This window comes from Cynocephalus volans, chromosome 1 (assembly GCF_027409185.1).
Source record: "Cynocephalus volans isolate mCynVol1 chromosome 1, mCynVol1.pri, whole genome shotgun sequence".
NCBI classification, from domain to species: domain Eukaryota; kingdom Metazoa; phylum Chordata; class Mammalia; order Dermoptera; family Cynocephalidae; genus Cynocephalus; species Cynocephalus volans.
The window spans coordinates 156,151,339-156,174,038 of record NC_084460.1 but is presented as its reverse complement, the minus strand read 5'-3'; positions in this window follow the sequence as shown (position 1 = coordinate 156,174,038).

Here is a 22,700-nt window from a genome sequence, read left to right as displayed (position 1 = left end):
AATTTCAGATTTTCCCTCTAGGACAAACACTTCCCAAAATATGCAACTTGTTTTGGTGGGAAGAGAGACTGTCCAGTGACTTCCATGCATTTCCTGAGGCCTGTGGAAATAAACCTTTATGTACAGAAAATACAATAAAGTTAATACCAAATTTGAAAAAAATAAAAAATAATTATCATACTGAGAATTTAAAATAACTATGATTAATATGCTAAGGGTTCTAGTGGAAAAAAGTAAACAACATTCAAGAACAGATGAGTAAAGTAAGCAGAGAGATAAAAATTCAAAGAAAGAATAAAAAATAATTACTGGAAATAAAAAAATAAGTGTCTGTAAGAATGTTGTAACAGAAGTGGAGAATGCCTTTGGTGGGTTCATTAGTAGATTAGATGCAGCTGAGGATTTGTCAAACCCCCTGGTCTGAAGCTGTGACCTAGAGAAGATCACACAGCCAAAGCCAGATTCTAATTCAGATTTGTCTGTTCCCAAAGGAACTGCTAATTCGCTCTACTGTCTTTATTTTCTTGGTTCTCTATTTTTAACAATGCCCATAGAATTACCAATTAATATTTAGATAGCAGAGGAATATATGTTGACAACGGAAAATACCCACTATATATTTTCAAGAAAAAAAGAAAGCTTTAAAAAATATGTTCAGTTTGATCCAAACTTTAACATATGCTTTTTTTCTATATATGTTTAAAAAAATAAAAGCTGGATACCCACATGCCTAATGACATTTGCTTCTGAACAGTGAAATTATAGTTGATTTTTTTGTTGTCGTTAGGGCTTTTCTGTTTTTGTGAATATTTGAACAATCCATATATATGGTTTGTGTAGTAATAGTTAAAAACCATGTTGAAAACAGCAATAATAAAACAAAGGGAAGAAGAATTTCAGAAATTAGAACATAAACAGAATATGAGCAAACAAACCTAGAAAAAAAGGTTGAGAAATCTGTCTTAAAACTTTAATTATTTTGTTACTGATTAAATATAACATATTTTACTATTTAGACTATATTATTTTCTAGAATTTCAGATATAAATATTAATAATAAATCATCAGAAAATTTGTCCTTTTTCTCTACACTTTATCTCTTTGTTACCCAACATCATCATATAATAATAATGATGGTCAATAATATTTGAGGGGAGTTCTGATCATGTAGGAACAGATGTTGTAATATGCTCAGCTTCTGCAGTAACTCCTTTTATTCAGAGTTTCTCAGGCTCATATGTTTCAAAATTGTATGTCATCCAGGTAGAAAATATAATAGGTATGGAGAAATAAAGGTTTTTATTTTTATTTTTTCAAACTTGTCACCTTGGAAGAGAAAATGACTCTTTATTTTGTAACTCAGACAGGAGGCACACAGCACATGGCTTGCTGACTGAGCTGCAAAATTGAAATTGACAAATCCCAAAGGAGAAGAAACTTACCATTGCCAAGTCAGGTCTTGCTGTGCATGCTGCTTGGGTTTCCCTGGTGTCCTCCTGCTGCTGCTGCTGAGCAGCCCCAAGGTCCAAGTGACATTAGTCTAGCTTTTCAGAAAAGTCAAAAAGGAAATAATAATAATAATAATAATTCTATCGTAAGAAAAGAAAAGGGTTGGCACAGAAGATCAGCCATTCTTACTGCTCTGGTTATGAGGGTCAGAGAGTAAGGCTGATGCTAACACTCAGGAGGAGAAACTGAATTTTATTTTATTACCACTCTTCTTAAAACTAAAGATAATGCAAGAGTTAATAGCAAAAACTCACTGATGACAAAAGTTCTGTTAAAATGGTACCCTCCTACATCACTGGTGGCAATGAAATTCAGCACAGGTCTTTTGGAAAGTGTTTTGACAAAAGCTATTAAGAACTCTATTTATGCTCACACATTCTGATACGTACACAATGCTATTTACACATATTCATTTATTCATTTTGGTGTTACACACTAAGAAATTGAAGCTAAATAAAAATATCTTGATTTAAGAATATTTGTTCAATGGTTAATAAACGATGTATCAACTTGATGGATGATTATGCAACCATCAACAGGGCCAGTAAGTCAGAATAGATAGGAACATAGAAAATGCTTAGAGAGCAATTCTTCTTTGGCAAAAGCAATATATAAATGTGGATGTATACAGTGGTTGAAATTTTATAAAAGATAAGTATATTCAAAGAAAAAGACTGCAAGAGATAGGCAAAAACAATTGTGCTAAAGAAATAAATTAATGTAGCTTTTACTTACACTTTTCTGTTTTTAAAACTTCTGCAATGTCATACCTCATCAAAATAAGGAGAACATAAAAATAATTGAATAGTTAATATTTAACTTTTGCGAGCCTGAAAACTATCATTTAGGTTAATTTCCAGAAAGCATTTGATAAATGACTCATTCTAGAGTTTGATTTTGTAACTTATGTGATAATCAACATTAAGGAAATACGCATATAATTACTCTGACTTGTATTAAATTTCTTGTTACTGATGTGACATGCACAGATTTAAGGTAAAAGGAAGAATTAAACACTGAAGCAAATAGGTCTCACATTAAGTTAGTGATCTTAAATGTTTACCAAGATTTCTCAAGTTAACACATAATATAAATGGAAAATGGGAATGTTTGTATAGTATGCTGTGGTATGTGGAGGAATATGTACTCATGGGACAGAGATGGGAGGATTTTAAAGGATGCTTCTTGGGAGATAGGGCAAGATGGTGAACTAGGGGTGCCCAGGTTGTGTGCCTCTCACACAAAAGGTCCAAAACAATTAATAGCTAGATATTGAAGGGAGCTTCTGTGGGAGAGTGCAACAGGCTTAACAGGGTTGGGGAGAAGCTCCGTCTGCCAGGGTTGCCCCAGGCCCCACCCAGGGTCCTAAGTGCTATGGGGACTAATAATAGTTCATCAAGTAGCATAAAATTATGAAGGTAAGTTTGGTGGGAAAATATGTAATGTGTGTGTGTTGGAGAGAGACAGAGAGAGAGTGAGAGAGAGAGAGAGAGAGAGAGAGAGCGCACACACATACACTGAAATTGAGGAAATTGAGTGAATGGGGGCTCACAGAAATTCATCTATCTGCTGTGTTCTCCTATTACTGTCTAAATTTGTTTCTGCAGATAATTGTGTAAATAATGCTCGCTCCCCCTCCTGCAAATCTCTGCAAGGTGCACAGATCTGCCCCATGAAGTTGAAATCGACAAAACAGGCAGCCCCTACTTACTTAGGTAAAATATTTATAGGCTTATAATCTCTGTTTTATTTTTTCATTCATTTATTAATACAGTTGCCTGCAATTAAGAAATAGCTGTTGAAATTCATAGTTTGAATAATCACAAATGAGTTGATGACCCTTTGCTATTAATGAACAGAGAAGATTTATTGGAAAAAAAATGTACTCTAGGAATCCTCCAAATGTAGAAAATGATAATTAGAAAGAACAACCACCTTACTTGAAACAACATAAGGAGGGAAAAGAGCAGTCTATAGTTTTCTGTAAATCTATAGGAGCATCAGATCAAGAATTTGTCCCATCTTTTGCTATTTATTGTATAACATTAACAGAGAATAATTATGGGTGTCTGAGGATCAGGTATACATTTTAGATTAAATATAAACACTGTCACTCTGTATTTTTAAAATTAGGTTGGTAAATTAAAAACAATACTCAACACGATCTGTTGTAGTGTTACCAAAGCTGGGAAATTTATCAATGACTCATTTGATCAATTTCCTCCAGCATATAAATTGCTGTTCAGGAGTATTCAAGCATTATTAACATTAGTCAGTTAAAAAGGCTGAGCCCGTGGCGCACTCGGGAGAGTGCCGCGCTGGGAGCGCGGCGACGCTCCCGCCTCGGGTTCGGATCCTACATAGGAATGGCCGGTGCACTCACTGGCTGAGTGCCGGTCACGAAAAAGACAAAAAAAAAAAAAAAAAAAATTAAATTAAATTAAAAGGCTATTGCTGTGGATCGCCTATTATAGCCCAGAACTCTGGAGCTGTGTGCTTCAAAGATTCTGCATATTTTTAATCCAGTTTTTATTTCTACATCTACTTCAGTTATTAAAAAGTATAATAAAATCAACATTACTCTCAAAACTGTTTACTGAATATTAACAGTTTAGAAACAAATAATATATTGTTTTATCTGCACCAAAAATTATCTCTTGCTATCGTTACCTTATTGAACCATGTATTGTGATTATTAAGTAGTAAAAACAGTTAATCATCATCAGATTTCCTATGTTTTTTTTGCGATAGAAAAAACAAAATTACACTGGATCTTGAGGTGGTGCTATAGTTTAAATGTGTTTCCTCCAAAATTTAAGTGTTGCCAATGTGATGGTATTAAAAGGTGGGGGCTTTTAGAAGTGATTAGTCCATGAGGGCTTCTCTCTCGTTAATGGGATTAAGGCCCTTATAAAAGAGGCTTCACACAACCTTTGCCTCACTTGCCCTTGCATCTGCTGCCATGAGCGGACACAGCAGAAGCTCCTCACCAGACCAAATGCTGGTGCCCTGATCTTGTATTCCCAGCCTCCAGAATTTCAAGAAAGAAATTTCTGTTCTTTATAAATTACCTGGTCTGTGGTACTTTGCTGTAGCACCACAAATGGACTAAAACAAGTGACTATATTACTGTAACTGTCATCCATAACTCCTATTTCCAAATGTTTATGTTCATTAAAATAGCCTCATTGTTCTTATTGATTAAATTTACAATAAATATGTACTATAAATTTAAATTTATGAAGTAAATTTACACTAATAAAATACCATTCTTAAAAATCTTTTTTTAATAATATGGGAGTTTATTGCAAGATTTCATTTATGTAAATGATTTCTGCAACTGACAAGACTCCACAGTGATGTAGATGTTTTGGGGAACACATTTGCAGTCCAGATCTTCTCATTGTAATGCAAACTTTCTATTCTGAAAATTTGTACTAGGTATAATAAAGTCTCAAAAATGAACTTTACTAATGGAGATTTTACTGTTATTATTATTATTTGGTGTGACAAGAAGCACTTGCCTTTCACCTGCGAGGAGTACAATTGGTTAACACCTTCCAGCCACAGCATTTTTGGGGGTCTCTCCAAGCTTTTGTGCCAAGGCTAACCTCTTCTCAGGAGGCCCCAGCCAGTGATTGAGCCTAGTGTGTCTCATGTTGGGTGTCAGAGATCACCACTGAGTTGGGTGAGATTTTGTCAGCTCTGCTCAATCCTGCTTCCTCCTCCTTTATCTTTGGAAGGTATTAGTCCCCCTCCCCCAACCTCGAAAGTACTATAGATATCTCTCTGCATCTGTTTCCCATAGGACCTGAAGTGCCTCATTTAGATAAAAGTTTTTTTTAAAAAATTATTTTAATAAATAAAAAGTTATTGAATAAATTAATCTATAAGCAAGAATATTGGGGCATGAGTATTTCCTTTAAATTTCTATACTTGAGACAGCTATTTAAAGACCTTTCAACACTTTAGTTATAGCAGTTTACATGCTGTCCACTAGAATAAGAAGAAATGTATCAAGAATACCAGTTTATTTTAATCAGCTCCTATAAGCTGGTTATAGTCACTGTTTGTACTTAGAAATATAAACATGTTAAAATGTGATTTTAAATTTTTTGACATATGTTAATAAAATATATCACAATTTAATAAATATTTTTTCACAAAGAAAAATATCTAAAGTTAAGAAGAAATGAATACAAAATTATCAAAACCAGTTGTATAATGGGGAATTTATATTTGGAATAGAATTGGTAACAGGCTTGTAAGTTTCCTGTTTATTTTTAATTCTTATTTATTAATTTATTTTACATATTCTGGACTTCAAATAGCTTGAAATAGCTCATGGATAGTTCCTGCACTCAATTGTCCTTCAATCCAGAAGCTACATGGTTTAGAATACACCTCTTCTATAATGTATTTCTCAAGGTTTTTGACTGAACTAATTAGAACTCAGAACAACTGGTCTGATCAGGAATCGTATTCACATCATAATTACATGCCTATCTCTATAGCGTATGGGGAATAAATTGAACAAATTCTTAATGCTAATCGAACCTGTTTAGGTGGGTGAGGCTCGTCCTCTCCAGTTCTTCAGGCTTAAACTTGGACACATTTTACATGTAGGTTACTCGCTTGGCTCCTGTCATTTTGTGGCTCCCACTGGATGAGGTTAATGGAAATAAATTCCTTGTCTCTACACTTTCATTTACTGTGAAGATATAATAAAACGATTACTTACATAGTGATTTACTTTACATGGTATCTAACTTCCTAAATTCAAATCCATATCAGTGGTTATAAGCATAAATATACCTTCCTTACATAGGTTTTATTAATTTTCATCTTCTATTTGGTAAAACTCAGGTACCAAAAAAACAAAAACAAAACAACAAAAATAAATTTTAAAAAGCCATGCATTTCTTATGGGTGTGCTATGAAAAAACTTTCAATGAATCAAGTGAGTTAAATTTTGTGATCTTGAGCCATTCTACCCATTTTCATGTAGCATTCATAAGCAATTACTGCAATCTTATGTATAAATTGAAAAACAATTGTTTTAAAGGCATACAAATCATTACTATATTATGAAAAATTTATGATATATAGACTGTCAATAGTCAATAGTCCATTAGTGTGTGTGTTTTGCTTTTTTATTTTTTTATTTTATCTTTTAAAGATGACTGGTAAGGGGATCTTAACCCTTGGCTTGGTGTTGTCGGCACCACGCTCAGCCAGTGAGCGAACTGGCCATCCCTATATAGGATCCGAACCTATGGCCTTGGTGTTATCAGCACTACACTCTCCCGAATGAGCCACAGGCCGGCCCCATATTTTTTTTTTTAATTCCTTATTTTTTTATTCACTGAGGGAAAATTCCACAAAGGCTGCAATCTCACTTTTGCTAAGTGGAGTACTCAAAACTACATATCCACATTCTTTGTTTTGGTGTGAAAAGATCTTACTTTTTCCTGTCTGCACGATGCAGTTCTTTAGGTAGCTGGCAAAACACACTGTCCATTCAGCAATTATGCAATTCCCTCCTGGTGTAACAAATGCATCCTTCGTGTCTTTATTCTTAGGCTTATTATACTGAGTTAAGAGGATTAATCTACTGGTGGAACTCTATTATTCTCTACATTAGGTCAGAAAAAAGATTCATTTTGCAGAGAAAAATTATAAGGCTATAATCACATTTGATACCTTTTCCCTGTTGTTTTAATTAGGCTATATTCTAGATTCTAAGGAAAAAATATATTAATAAAATGATTTTGGAAATTGAAGTAAGCCCTGATGTCTGGCATTAAGTGGATGTGTGACCTTGTTCAGTTTTATCTTTTTGTACTTATTTTCCACATTCATGTCTCTTGTGCTGAAAACTTTCCCACAACATCGACAACTTCCATTACACATATATGAATACTCAAATCTCTCCCATCAGAAAAATCACTTTATTTTTCAGCAGAGGATTCTGTCCATGATTACTTAAAGGAAATAAATAAAGTAATATCAACTAATAGATGCATGCATATTTATCATTTACAAGTTCTACATATTGATTTGGTCATTTAATAAATATTGATCACCTCCATATATTTGGGATACTCTGAAAATATGAACATGTGACTTAACAGAATCATAGATTTACTGTTAATTCTTCCTCGTAAATATGATTTGCATCCACATCTCTTCTAGACATTTCTCCTTGTTGATTTCATTTTCCTTCATGGTTTCCACCATCATCTATGTGCCGATAACACTCAAGTTTATATCTACAATTTAGATACCTCTCCTGACCTCCAGATCTATGTAGCCAACTCTCTATGAGACATTTTATACTTTGCTTTACCACAAGCACTTTATGCTTAATAAATACATTAGTGAGTAAATTTTGTCTCCTTAAACCATAGTTTCCGCCTGTATACTTGATTCTGCTAAAGTGAATACCAACAGCCCAATTGTCCAACCTAATTCTGGTAATTACCCTAGACTCTTTTCTAATACCTCCACATCCAAACATTCCCTGATTTCTGCCAATTCAATTATCTTTGAACATCTTGAATTGTTCTCTTCCTCTCACATGTTGTTTAATAATCTACTGTGTGGTCTCCAAACTTCCAGGCTTCCTTCCTCCTATCTGTTTTTCACCCAGGCACCAAATTGTTCTTTCTTTTTTTATTTTATTTTTTTTTTTGTCGTTTTTTTTTTTTTCGTGACTGGCACTCAGCCAGCGAGTGCACCGGTCATTACTATATAGGATCCGAACCCGCGGCGGGGAGTGTCACCGCGCTCCCAGCGCAGCACTCTACCAAGTGCGCCACGGGCTCGGCCCCAAATTGTTCTTTCTAAAATGCATATTTGTCCATGTATTCCCTATGAATGGAATGCCAACAGTGTTTGACTGCCAACACTGTCATCTACACATCTGAGTTCTACTTGCTTCTACAGCCACCGCCTGCTTCCCGTCATAGCCTTCATGTTCTAGCCATACTGAAGTACTTGTTTTCTGAATCGTATCATTTCATGACTCCATAGAGTGGCATAGGTTGGTCCTTAATTAATCTTCTATGTCTTGAGCCTTTAGAAATTCTCTGTGTATACTAAAGCTCCCAGATTCACACTCCATGAAGAAGCATTTCCTGAATTACGTATTTTTTATTATGCAACTTTCATTTTGCGTAACAGTCATTTGGTTACATCTTTCATGGTCTTACTAGGGTGAAGAGTACACATGTCTTATCATAGAGTCTTTGTAATACAGTGCAAAGACCACTATCTTTGGCGATATAAAGAAAGGCTTGCATTCCTCAGCATTCTCAGCATTGCTTCTCTGATCTTGGACAAGTCACTTAACCATCTTAAAAATGGGATAATAATTCCTTAGTTGTGAAGAACATATGTAAGAGTAAACAAAACAAAACAAAACAAAACAAAACATATACATATGTCATTATTTAGCTCATGTACCAGGGTCAGGTAAGCATTTATAGATTATTTAGTTACAATAGTTTTTGCATTTGTATTATTATCACCTTTCAGGGGAGTTACATTTGCCCAGGAATAAATAATGGCACAGAATAAAACTTTAAAAATGTAACAGGGCTCCTTCTATCAGCCATGTTACTCTTGTGACCAGTGGCTGAGGTGTTTCCATTTCTGACATTGCATAAAACATTTTTTGGTATGAAAGAATAAATATTCTTTCTAAAGTTATGTAACATAATTGTACCAATTTTTATATTCTATCATTTCTAGAACAAATGCAATATACATTTTTTTTAAAAAAAACACCTTTCTACTGGTTATGTTATTAAATAAAACAAATCTCTAAGCATATATATAACTCAAAATAGTAACTGGCATATAAAAGACACTTAATAAGTAATAGGTAAAATTACAAGGATGATGCAAATTATAATTTCAGTGTACTTGATACTTAGCTCAGAGTCTGACAAATTGCAGGTGTTCCCAAAAATAATCAAGAGATTAAGTGATGAGTGACTGAGTTAAATGAAAAAATTAAGTCAAATTAGTGGTTGTAAACTGTGGTTGTTCATCAGTGCCACCTGTAAAACAATTTTTAGGATGGAAAAAATGTAAATTATTTCTCCTTGATCTATCACTTGAGCCTTTTACTAGGCAGTTGCCTTCAGGATATGTCTACTTGAATGACTTGATATCCTGTTAGATTTCAAATATCTAGTTCCTCTACATCTTCCTAATCTCCCTATACATAAACTCATGCATGGGAACATCTAATTCTTCTATCCAATCCTGATGATCTAAAGTTTTCAACATCTTACCAGTCTTCAAGCCCAGACTAAATTGTCTTATCTGCTTTATTTCACCACAGGATTCTAAAATGTTGCTAGAAATAGCCACAAAAAATGTGACAACTGTTTTCAATACAAACTAATAATTTCATAATATTCTATGAGTAAATGTATTAGATAGTTCATTCTAAAAAAAAGTCAGGTGTCTGGTTCTAAACAATGATCTAGTAAGGCTGTCTGGTTAGCTCAATGGTTAGAGTATGGTTCTAATAACACCAAGGTCCAGGATTTGATCCCTGTACCAGCCAGACAAAATAAATAAATAAATAAATAAAAATAAAAAGATTCAGTATCTGACACTCTGAACATGGGGACAAGACATCCATAATTTTATTTATTTATTTTCTATTATTTTTTTAGATTATAATTTATCAATATACAATGCAGTTGATTTTTGTGACCCTTTACCAATTCCTCTTTCCCCCTCCCCCTCCCCCCATCGAAATCATATCTGTTCACTTGTCTTAAAAAGTTAAAGGAATTGTGATTGTTTTGTCTTCTCCTCTGCCCCAATTTGTTTGTATATTTATTTATTTATTTATTTATTTTTAGCTCCCACAAATAAGTAAGAACATGCAGTATTTCTCTTACCATGCCTGACATATTTCACTTAATATAATTTTTTCTAAGCCCATCCATGTTGCCGCAAATGGTAGTCTTTCATTCTTTTTTATAGCGGAATAGTATTCCATTGTGGAGATATACCACGCTTTCCTTATCCACTCATCCGATGATGGACATTTGGGCTGGTTCCAACTCTTGGCTATTGTAAATAGTGCTGCAGTAAACATGGGAATACATTTATCCCTTTGATGTGATGATTTCCATTCCTCTGGGTATATGCCTAGCAGTAGAATAGCTGGGTCATATGGCAGATCTATTTGTAATTGAGGAACCTCCGTACCATTTTCCATTGAGGCTGCACCATTTTGCAATCCCAACAACAGTTTAGGCGGGTTCCTTTTTCTTTGCAATCTTGCCAGCATATATCCTTCTCAGTCTTTTGGATATTAGCCATCTGAACTGGAGTGAGATGGTATCTCAAACTGGTCTTGATTTACATTTCTTGAAAGCTGAGGGATGTTGAGCATTTTTTTATGTGTCTGCTGGCCATTTGTATATTTTCCTTTGAGAAATGCCTATTCAGCTCCTTTGCCCATTTTTTAATTGGGTTACTTGTCTTTTTGCTGTAAAGGTGTTGAGTTCCTTGTAGATTCTGGATATTAATCCTTTGTCAGATGTATATTTTGCAAATATTTTCTCCACTCTGTTGGTTGTCTTTTCACTCTGTTAATTGTTTCTTTTGCTGTGCAGAAGCTTTTTAGTTCGATATAATCCCATTTGTTTATTTTTCCTTTGGTCACCTGTGCTTTTGGGGTCATCTTCATGAAGTCAGGACCCAATCCTACTTCCTGGAGTGTTTTCCCTATGTTTTCTTTAAGGACTTTCTATTGTTTCAGGATGTATATTTAATTCTTTAATCCATTTTGAGTTGATTTTGGTATATGGTGAGAGGTACAGGTCTAGTTTTACTCTCCTGCATATGAGTATCCAGTTTTCCTAGACCATTTGCTGAAGAGGGAGTCTCTTCCCCAGTGTGCAGACTTGGTGCTTTTGTCAAAGATCAGATAGCTGTAGGTGTATGGGTTGATTTCTGGATTCTCTATTCTCTTCCATTGATTCACATGTCTGTTTTTATGTCAGTACATGCTGTTTTGGTTATTATAGCTTTGTAATATATTTTAAAGTTAGATAGTGTTATACCTCCAGCTTTATTTATTTATTTATTTGCTCAGAATTGCTTTGGGTATTTGTGGTCTTTTGTTATTCCATATCATTGTTAGGATAGCTTTTTCCATTTCTGAGAAAAATGTCATTAGAATTTTGATGGAAATTGCATTGAATATGTAGGTCACTTTGGGTAGTATGGACACTTTCACAATGTTAATTCTTCTGATCAAAGAGAATGGGATATTTTTCTATCTTCTTGTATCCTCTTTAATTTCTCTCAACAGTGGTTTGTAGTTTTCATCATAGAGATTTTTCACATCTTTGGTTAACTTTATTCCTAAGTATTTTATTTTTTTGGTGGCTATTGTAAATGGGCTAGCTTTCTTGATTTCTTTTTCTGCATGTTCATTGTTTGAGTATAGAAATGATACTGATTTTTATGTGTTGATTTGTATCCTGCAACTTTGCTGATATCATTTATCAACTCTAATAAGAGGTTTTTTTTGTTTTGTTTTGTTTTTTGTAGAGGCTTTAGGCTGTTCAATGTATGAGATCATATCATCTGCAAACATGGACAGTTTGACTTCATCTTTTCCAATCTGGATGTCTTTTATTTCTTTCTCTTCTCTGATTGCTCTGGCTAGTACTTTCAACACTATGTTGAATAGGAGTGGTGAAAGTAGGCATTTTTGTCTATCTAGTTCCTGTTCTTAATGGAAAAGCTTTCAAATTTTTCCCATTTAGGATGATATTGGCAGTGGGCTTAACATATATGGCTTTAATTATGCTGAGATATGTTCGATCTATACATAACTCATAGAGAGTCTTTATCAAAAATGAATGTTGAATTTTGTCAAATGCTTTTTCAGCATCTATAGAGATGATCATATGATCTTTGTTTTTGATTACTGATGTGGTGTATTACATTTGTTGATTTGCATATGTTGAACCACGCTTGCATCCCTGGGATAAATCCCACTTGATCATGGTGTATAATTTTGTGTTTCTGTTGCTGTATTCCGTTAGCTAGGATTTTATTGAGGGTTTTTGTATCTATATTCATCAAGGGTATTGGCCTGTAGATTTATTTTTTTGTTGCATTTTTGTCTAGTTTTGGTGTCAGAGTGATGTTTGCCTCATACAATGAGTTTGGCAGAATGGCCTTTTTCAATCTTTTGGAACAGTTTGTAGAGAATTGGTATCAGTTCCTCTTTGAAGGTTTGGTAGAACTCTGCAGTGAACCCGTCCAGTCCTGGGCTTTTCTTTGTTGGGAGCCTTCTGATAACAGCTTCAATCTCTTTTATTTTATTGGTCTTTTCAGATTTTCTGTATCTTCTTGTCTCAGTTCTGGTAGTTTGTGTATGTCTAGAAATTTATCCATTTCCTCCAGATTTTCATATTTGTTGGCATATAGTTGTTTATAGTGGTCTCTAATGATTCCTTGTATTTCTGAGGTGTCAGTTGCAATATCACCTTTTTCACTTCTAATTTTTTGTTATTTGGGTCTTATCCCTTCTTTTTGTAGTTAGCCTTCCTAATGGTTTGTCAATTTTATTTATCTTTTCAGAAAAACAACTTTTTGCTTCATTGATCTTTTGCATCATTTTTTGGTTTTCTATTTCATTAAGTTCTGCTCTGATCTTAATTATTTCTTTGTCTGCTAAATTTGCATTGGGATTGTTCTTGTTTTTCTAGTTCTTTAAGGTGAAGTGTTAGGTTCTTTACATGCCATCTTTCCATTCTTCTGAAGTTAGCATTTAATGTGATAAAGTTCCCCCTTAGTACTGCTTTTGCAGTATCCAATAGGTTTGGGTATGATATGTCATTATTTTCATTAGTCTCAATACATTTTTTGACTTCCTGTTTAATTTCTTCTTGGACCCATATGTCATTAAGTAGAATGTTGTTTAATTTCCATGTGTTTGTATAGTTTCCAGGGTTTTTTTTTCTTATTGATTTCTAATTTTAATCCATTTTGATCTGAGAAAATACATGAAATAATTCCAATTTTTTTGAATTTTTTGAGTCTTGATTTGTGATCTAACATGTGGTCTATCCTGGAGAATGTTCCATGTGCTGATGAGAAGAATGAGTATTCTGAGGCTGTTGGATGGAATGTTCTGTAGATATCTGCCAAATCCAATTGGTCTAACATGCTGTTTAGATATTTTGTTTCTCCATTGATTTTTTGCTTAGATGATCTGTCCAAATATTGATTGTGGGGTGTTCAGGTTCCCTGTTATTATGGTACTAGTGCCTATCTCATTTTTTAGGTCTTATAGTGTTTGCTTTATAAATTTGGCTGCACTGACATTGGGTGCATATATATTCATGATTGTTATGTCTTCTTGATGGATAGATCCTTTTATCATTACATATTGGCCATCTTTATCTCTTTTTATGGTTTTTGGTTTAAAGTCTATTTTATCTGATATAAGAATAGCTCCTCCAGCTCGTTTTTCATTTCTATTTGCATGGTATATCTTTTTCCATCTTTTCACTCTTAGTCTGTGTCCTTGCTGGTGAGATGAGTCTCTTGAAGACAGCACATTGTTGGGTCCACGATTTTAATCCAGTCAGTCAGTTTGTGTCTTTTGAGTGCAGAATTTAATCCTTACATTAAGAGTTGTTATTGAGAGGTGTTGATTTACTCCTAGCATTTTAATGATTTTTGTTTGGATGTTTTAAGTATCTTTTGTTCCTTTTTTTCTGATTTACTGTTTGTCTTCTGTGTTTGTTTGTTTCTTGGGGTGGTAAACTGTTTTTTTCTCTTTATTGTTAGCATTTTTATTTTGCTAGTGGGTTTTGTTCTTTCTTGAGTATTTACAGCAATGAGGCTGTTTTTCAGGTACCAAACCCAGTACTCCCTTGAGAATTTCTCATAAGGCTGGTTTTGTGGTAGTGAACTGCTGCATGTTTTGTTTGTCTGAGAGATATACTATTTGTCCTTCATTTAAGGATAGTCTTACTAGGTAAAGTATTCTTCGTTGGAAATATATTTGTCTTTTAGTATTTTGAATATAACATCCCATTGTTTTCTGGCTTTTAGGGTTTCTGATGAAAAGTCTGATGTTAGTCTGATTGAGGCTCCCTTATAGGTGACTTGACACTTCTCTCTTGCAGCTTTTAAGATTCTCTCTTTGTCTTGGAGTTTTGCCAGTTTGACTGTAACATGTCATGGAGAGGACCTTTTTGGGTTGAATATGTTTGGGGATCTTTGATCCTCCTGAATCTGAAGATCTATGTCTTTCTCTATACCTGGAAAGTTTTCTGCTATTATTTCATTGAATATGTTTTCAATGCCATTTCCTTTTTCCTCCCCTTCCATGATTCAGATATTTGAGTGCTTAAGGTTGTATGTTATCTCTTAGATTTTCTTTAACGTTTTTAAGTATATTTATTATTACTATTATTATTGATATTTTTGTTCTGCCTTTGTTATTTCGAACACCCATCTTCAAGGTCAGAAATTCTCTCTTCTGCTTGTTCTAGCCTGCTGGTTAAACTCTCTGTTGTGTTTTTTATTTTGTTGAAAGAATTCTTCAGCTCTGCAAGCTCTGCTTCATTCTTTTTCAGGGCATTGATTTCTTTGTACATTTCTTCTTTCAGGTCCTGTATACCTTTTCTCATTTCATTGTGTTGTCTAACTGAGTTTTCTTGTATCTCATTTAGTTTCCTTAGAGTTGTTGCTCAAAATTCCTTATCAATCATTTTAATAACTCTCAAGCTCTAGATTCTGTTCCATAGAATCTAGAGCTTGAGAGTTATTATTTTCTTTGATGGTGTTGTCCTTGATTTTTCATATTTCTGGTATTTTTCCTTTGGTGTTTAGTCATTGTGGCAGAGGATTTCACCATCCACTCACTCAACCTAGTTTCTGCCTAAGATCCTGAAGGGACTGACAATTTGGCACGGCTTCCCTGGGGCCTGTGGGTGGGTGGCTCTGGCCTCTCTTTGCTATGGGGACTGGCCTGAGCTGGGAGTCCTGCGGCATGGTGACTTCCTGTTCTAGTGTGGGTGGCTTGGGGCCCTGTTGCCCTGGTGGCTCTCAGTCCTCTCTGACATCCGTATTTTTAAAAATTCATGATGTTGAACCCAATTATAAAACCACACATTTATGGCCAATTGATTTTTGACAACGGTGCCATGACAAACCAATGGAGAAAGGACAGTCTCTTCAATAAATGATGTAGGATCAACTAGATATCCACAAGCAGAAGAATGAGACTACACACTTATGCAACACCACATACAGAAATCAATTCAAAATGGATTAAAGACTTAAGCATAAGACCTGGATCTGTAAAACTACTAGAAGTAAATATAGAGAAAAAAACATATCGGTCTAGACAATATTTTTTTGAATATGAATGCAATACCAAAGGCAACAAATGTAATATTAGACAAATGGGATTATATCACACTATAAAGCTTCTGCATAGCCAAGGAAACAATTGACAGAGTGAAGAAACAATCTACAGAACAGGAGGAAATATTTGCAAAGTATACATTTGACATGGGGTTAATATCCAAAATATACAAAGAACTCAAACAACTTAATAGTAAGAAAACAATCCGATTTAAATGGGTAAAGGTTCTGAACAGACATTTCTCAAAAGGAGACATAGAAATGATTAACAGGCATATGAAAAAGTTACTAATCATCAGAGAAATACAAATTAAAACATCAATGATATAACATCTTACACCTGCCAGAATGGCCATTACCAAAAAGACAAAATATAACAAGTGTTGGAGAGAATGCAGAGAAAAGGAAACCCTTGCACACTGTTGGTGGAAATGTAAATTAGTACAGCTAAAAAACAGTATACAATTTCTCAAAAAATTAAAAATACAACTACCAAATGATCCAGTAATCCCACTATGGGCATATATAAAAAGGAAATTAAATTAGTATCTTGAAGAGATAGCTGCATGCCCATGTTCATTGCAGCATTATTCACAGTAGCCAAGATATGAAAGCAACCTCAGTGTCCATCTGAGGTTTTCCATGAATGGATAAAGAAAATGTGGTATATATTCACTGTGGAACAACATTTTGCCTTAAATAAATCCTGTCATTTGCAACAACATAGATGAACCTGGAGGACACTATGTTAAGTGAAATGATCCAGGAACAGAAAGACAATATGACTTATTCACTTATATGTGTAGTCTAAGAGAATTGAACTCACAGAATGAGAGCATAGATTGTAGGGGCTGTAGACGAAGAGGCAGCAGGGGTCGGGTGGAGAGTTGGGGAGATATTTGTCAAAGGATACAAAGTTTCAGTTAGATAGGAGGGATAAGTTTGAGTGATCTGTTTATTGTACAAAGTGGTGACTATAGTTAATAACGATGTATTGTATTCTTAAAAATTGCTGAGAGAGTAGATTTTAACAAAAAGGTAAATATGTCAGGTAATTCATATGTTCATTAGCTGAATTTAGCGATTCCACAATGTTTACATATTTCTAAGCAACATATTGTACATGATAAATACATAAAATTTTTATTTGTCAATTAAAACATTCAAAAATAAATAAATAATGTGCAGGAAAAAAAGCGTGTAGAGAGTGTCTCTAAGACCTGGAAGCAACAGGCACTCAGTAAATATTTGTACGACTTCATCAATTAACTCACTTGCCAAGAAACTTATTTCATACTTTAACCTAGTAATCAAATGACTAAAATTTTTAGGCTTTCTGTTATTTGTTAATTAATCAGTTCATTACATCTAAGCAATAAAAAGGGCAAATGAACCTCTTGCTGTCAAAAGAGGCTTTGGAACCTGTCAGACATGTACACGTCCTGTTTCTGACCTTGATTTCTATATGACATTGGGTAAATTACTTATCTCCCTCAGCCTGTTTCCTCATCTGTAACTGTGTTTAATTACTCTTTTATGCATTGCATCGCATGTCCTGTTTTCATTTCAGAAAATCTCAGAGGTGTATGTGGAAACTGCAACACTAATACAACATTCATCAATGGAGTAATAACATAGATTTCAAACTAGGAGACACCTTAAAATGGGAGATTTCAAAATCTCCTGTCAGGGCTCAACAGAACTCTCTGAGAGTAGATCAAGCATCTGCATTGTTATATCAAGCTCTGTGAGTTAATCTGATGTACATGAACCAAAAGATTAAGGACCATTGTCTTAGATGAGGATGGCAGTATGTATATACTTTACCATTATTATTTAAAATATTTCCAAACACATTAATTTCATCCAACTCTTAAAAGACAGGGAGGCTTTGATCCATTCATTCATTAACCCAGCAATGGTTGAGCCTCAGGCATTGTGTTAGGTACTGAGGGATAGAATGGAAAACAGTACTAGATGTTCCTTAGTAATGGTATACATAATAAAAATAAAGTTCATGATTGTGCATAAAAATACAAATGTGTTTAATGCTTCTAACCTCTGTACACTTAGAAATAGTTAAAATGGTAAAATACATGTTTTATATATTTTACTACAGTAAAATTTTTTTAAAAAGTTTTTGATGTCTATTTATTATGGTTAAATTTTAACTATAACATTAATGAATTATGATTCTTAACGGTAGAATATTCTGGGGGGAAAATATGGAAATGTCAGTTTTGAGGATTGGGAGATCACATATATATCAAAAAATTCATGTAGTCTTTACAAATTCTGGTATGTTTCTAAGGTATATTGTGTCCCTTCAGCCATGACGTAATGAAATGAAATGCACTTGCTCTTTCACTGACTTGATCAGCTTCTATGTCAAAGTATTTTATCTCTCTTATGTTTATCTTTTCTCATCTAGATCCAGTTAACACTCTCAGTCTCAAGCATTAACACCAGGTTAAGGAACATCCAAGAAGGCAAAGGACAATATTAAAGAGAGGTGTATTAGCCCAACATGGATTTTCTCACTGGTAACAGAATACCTGAAACTGGGTAATTTATAAGAAAATATTTCTTATGGGTTTGGAAGCTGGGAAGTCCAAGATCCAAGGGTCATATCTTGTGAGGATCTTTTTGGTGGCAGCTGTATATGGAGTCTCGTGGTGATGCAGGACATCACATGGTGAGAATGGCAAGAGCTCTTTCAAGTGCTCTTCTTATAAACCACCAGTCTATACTCATGATAACCCATAAACCATTAACCCATTACTCCATGAATGGATTAATTCATTCATGAGGGCATAGTCCTCACTATCCAATCACCTCGTAAAGGGCCCACCTTTAAAATACCATAATCTGATTTCCCAATTTCTTAACACTGTTACAATGGGGATCAAGTTTCCAACACATGAATTTTGGGGAGACACATTCAACCCGTAGCATTTCATCGCTGGCCCCCCAAATACATGACCTTTTCACATGTAAATACATTCATTCCATACTCATAGCTCTAAAATGTTAACTTGTCCCAGCACCAACTCAAAATTTCAAAGTTTTACCTGTGAAATCAAAACAAGTGATCTACTTCCGAGATACCATGGTAGGACAAGCACAGGATACATATTTCTGTTCAAAAAGAGGGCAATAGACCAAAAGAAAGGGATAACAGGTTCTAAGCATGTCAAAAATTTAGCAGGGAAGGCATCAAATCTTAAAGCTGGAGAGTAATCTCCCTTGATTCCTGTCCTGTTTCCTCCGCACAGGGGTGCTGGGGTTAAGACCCCCCAAGGCCTTGAGCATCCCTGCTCTTACGGCTTTCTTTCTACTTTGATGAATTCAATGTTTTTAGATTCAGCAAGATCCTGTGGTAGTTTACTTTTTTTTTTTTTTTTTTTTTTTGTCTTTTTCGTGACCGGCACTCAGCCAGTGAGTGCACCGGCCATTCCTATATAGGATCCGAATCCGCGGCGGGAGCGTCGCCACGCTCCCAGCGCTGCACTCTCCCGAGTGCGCCATGGGCTCGGCCCCGGTATTTTACTTTTTGTGCCTGGGTTATTTCACTTAACAAAATGTCATCCAGGTTTGTCCATATTATCACAAATGGCAGGATTTCCTAATTTTTTAATGCTAAATGGTGTTCCAATACATACATACCACACTTTCATTATCCATTCATCTATTTATGGGCACTTAGACATTGTTTTAATTGGTATTATTAGTTTGGTAAGGTGTGACTCCTAAATATGTTTATTTTGAATTTCTTTCTGTTCTTTCCAAATTTGTTTATCAGTGACAAGCCTAATTGCTTTAATAGTAGTACTAGTGTTTCAAAATAGAGTTATATTTAAATAAAACTGTGCAATGCTTTCATTAAAAGAGATAATGACATAGAGATGAATCAGTCTCCAACTTTGGAGTGCATGAAAAACATTTGAGTTGATTGTTCAAAATGCAAATTTCCATACCCAACTTCAAAATATGACTTTGTAAGATTAGGGTAAGCATTTTAATAAGCTTGTGAGGTAAGTTGTTCAAATGAACACTAAAACCTAAGTAACTCCTATTTCCACCTCTGTTATATTAATATTAAATGATGGAAAGTCCATGGAAGAAGAGACTACTTTTTTTCATCTTACAATTAGACACTTTTCTTGCTTACATGTAAGCAGCAAATGAGCAGATGATAATTTAAAGAGGAAAATACTAATCATTCTTTCTATGTATGAGATCACATACTGAGTGACAAATGAGCACAAAATTGTGTTTGTGATGGGAGAACAAGAATAAATTCTACCTGTTATACTAATATGCCTGTGAGTGGGTATGTATACGTTTATGAGTGTGTGTATATATATATATATATGTATATATGTATAAAATTTTATTTAAATTTCTGATTATAATGATATTTCAGTGTTTCTGAGTTTCTCTAATGTTGCTAATGATTTGTAAAAAATATTTATTTATAGCTTATGATGTTACTTTTGAAGTGTGGTATTTTTCTGCTTTCATACACTTACAGGAAAGCTGTTAAAACCAAACTATGTTAGTTATAAATATTTATAAAGCAAAATCACATCATGATATTAAAACCACATGTCATTTTTTCACTACTCTGTAACAGTGATTAATATGAACAAAGTGGAAGCTTCTCTTTTACTGACTTAAATTTAATTATTTATGATTAGAAGTGAACAGAGATCAAGATGTGCTCTTAAAAGTAATTTCTCTCCTAGAATACTCATGTCTTTGACTTAGCTTACTTTTCATTTACCTCAACTATTCCTAATGGTTTCTTCACTACTTTTCTCCAGATTATGAAATTATTTCTAAAGTAGCTCTCCTTCAAAAGAACTAGAAACAATCAAGAGTATTCACTGTGATCCATTCAAAACGTGAGAGTCACATGATAACAAAGGCAAATTCAGGATACCTATTTGTAAATTAACAGGCGATGTTCCCTACGCTTCTTAGAAATCAGTTGGGAATTTAGGTGGAAAGAGGCAATATCAAATTTGACTGCAAGACTGGCAGCAAGAGATGGGTCCTCCTTTATGTGCTCTTTCTTCCATCTTTTCAGAAGTGCCCTTGCCTCTGAAAAGCAGGAAATTGAATAAAACCCTCAGGCTGTTTCTTACATTAATGGGAACATTCCCCCCCCCCCCCATTTCTTTCACCATTTTGAACTTTCGTTAGAGGCCCACTCTGAGATATGCCCTGATTCAGTGGAACTAAACTATGAATTAAAAAGTCATAGTAATCTAATCTTTCCTTCTGGCATGAAAATTAATTAGCAGTGCCCTGGTATTGCAAAAACAGAGATCAAGTTTTAGCAGATTTTGGAAAATTGCAGTCATTTACCATGATTGACCTTTGCTTAGTGTTTTAATTAGCAATTGCCTACTTTTCCTTATTAATAATTCCTCAGTTTTCTTCACTTTGCTCATTGGCTAATAATGAATTCTGTTTGCTAAGATAACTCTTTATCAAAGAAGTTTTTTTCCCAAATCTTGACCCTATAACAATACCTCTTAAAGAATATGATTTAATTGTGTACTATCTATATTGAAACTAAAAAAAGACTTGAGTTGTGCTTGGCGTTGAAGTTGGATAAGCTTTACGTACCTGATTGCTGACCTCTTATCAGAATGCCTCCTAATTCCCATCCCAATGCTTTGGCACTGTTTAAGATCTCAAGATAGTTGAACAATACTGGGGTGGATAAGGAGGGCTGTTAAAGAATGAATAAGATTAAATTTTTCCAACAGACACGCAGAATGAATGCATAGAGTCAGAAATTAATTTCCATTGTAGAAAAATACAGAAAATATTATTTCTTAACACCTGATTTTGTGGGCTGAGCTGCATACTTGCAATAAACATCATACACTAATGTGAAAATTTTATAGCTTAATAATTCTCTTCATCTATAATTGAGCAATATTAACTACTGAGCTAAGCCAATATAACTTCTGAAAAAACGACACAAAACAAAATATTAATCATAAAGATGTGAAGGCTTGAAAGAAAAGGATAAATGGAAGCATGTGTCTAACAAATACCTCTTTATCATATTGTATTTGAAGAAATGTTGCAATAGAGGGACTGGTCATTAGGTTTGTTTCATTTCTAGGTTCTAGAGAACGGGAGCTAATTTTAAACCAGGCGTTGTAACCAAATCAAACATTACAAACACATTTTGATTTTCCTTTGTGAATATACCACTATTTTGGCCTATGAAGGATGGACTAGGATAGACATTGAGGTCCCTAAGGTGCAAGTTTTAAGGGGGTACTGACTGTTAAGGTCATGCAAGTACTGATTCTGCACTTGTATGACCTTGAGAGTAAAGGCCTCCTTAAATTTCACCGCCTGGGCTTCTCATCCCTTCAGCTTGTCTCCGGGCCCTTTCATTTCTTTTATTTTTTTCATTTGTTGTTTCATCCATTCAAACATTTATAAATTGCCTTTGCCTTGCACACACACAAAAGTTACTCCAAGGCAGTTGTCACAAGGCTCAAGGATAAGAATAAAATCATGGGGATTTATATAGCACCAATTATGTGCTAGGCACTTTTCTAAATGTGTTATGCACATTAACCTTTCATTCTATTTGTGTCATTGTTAGATTACCAGGTAACTTAGAAGCAGACTCGCTTTTGAAATGAGGCTAATCCATTAATGTTTAGCATAAGAACACCTTGCTCATATAAACAAATTGCTGCGGCTGCTGTTCACTTTTTCAC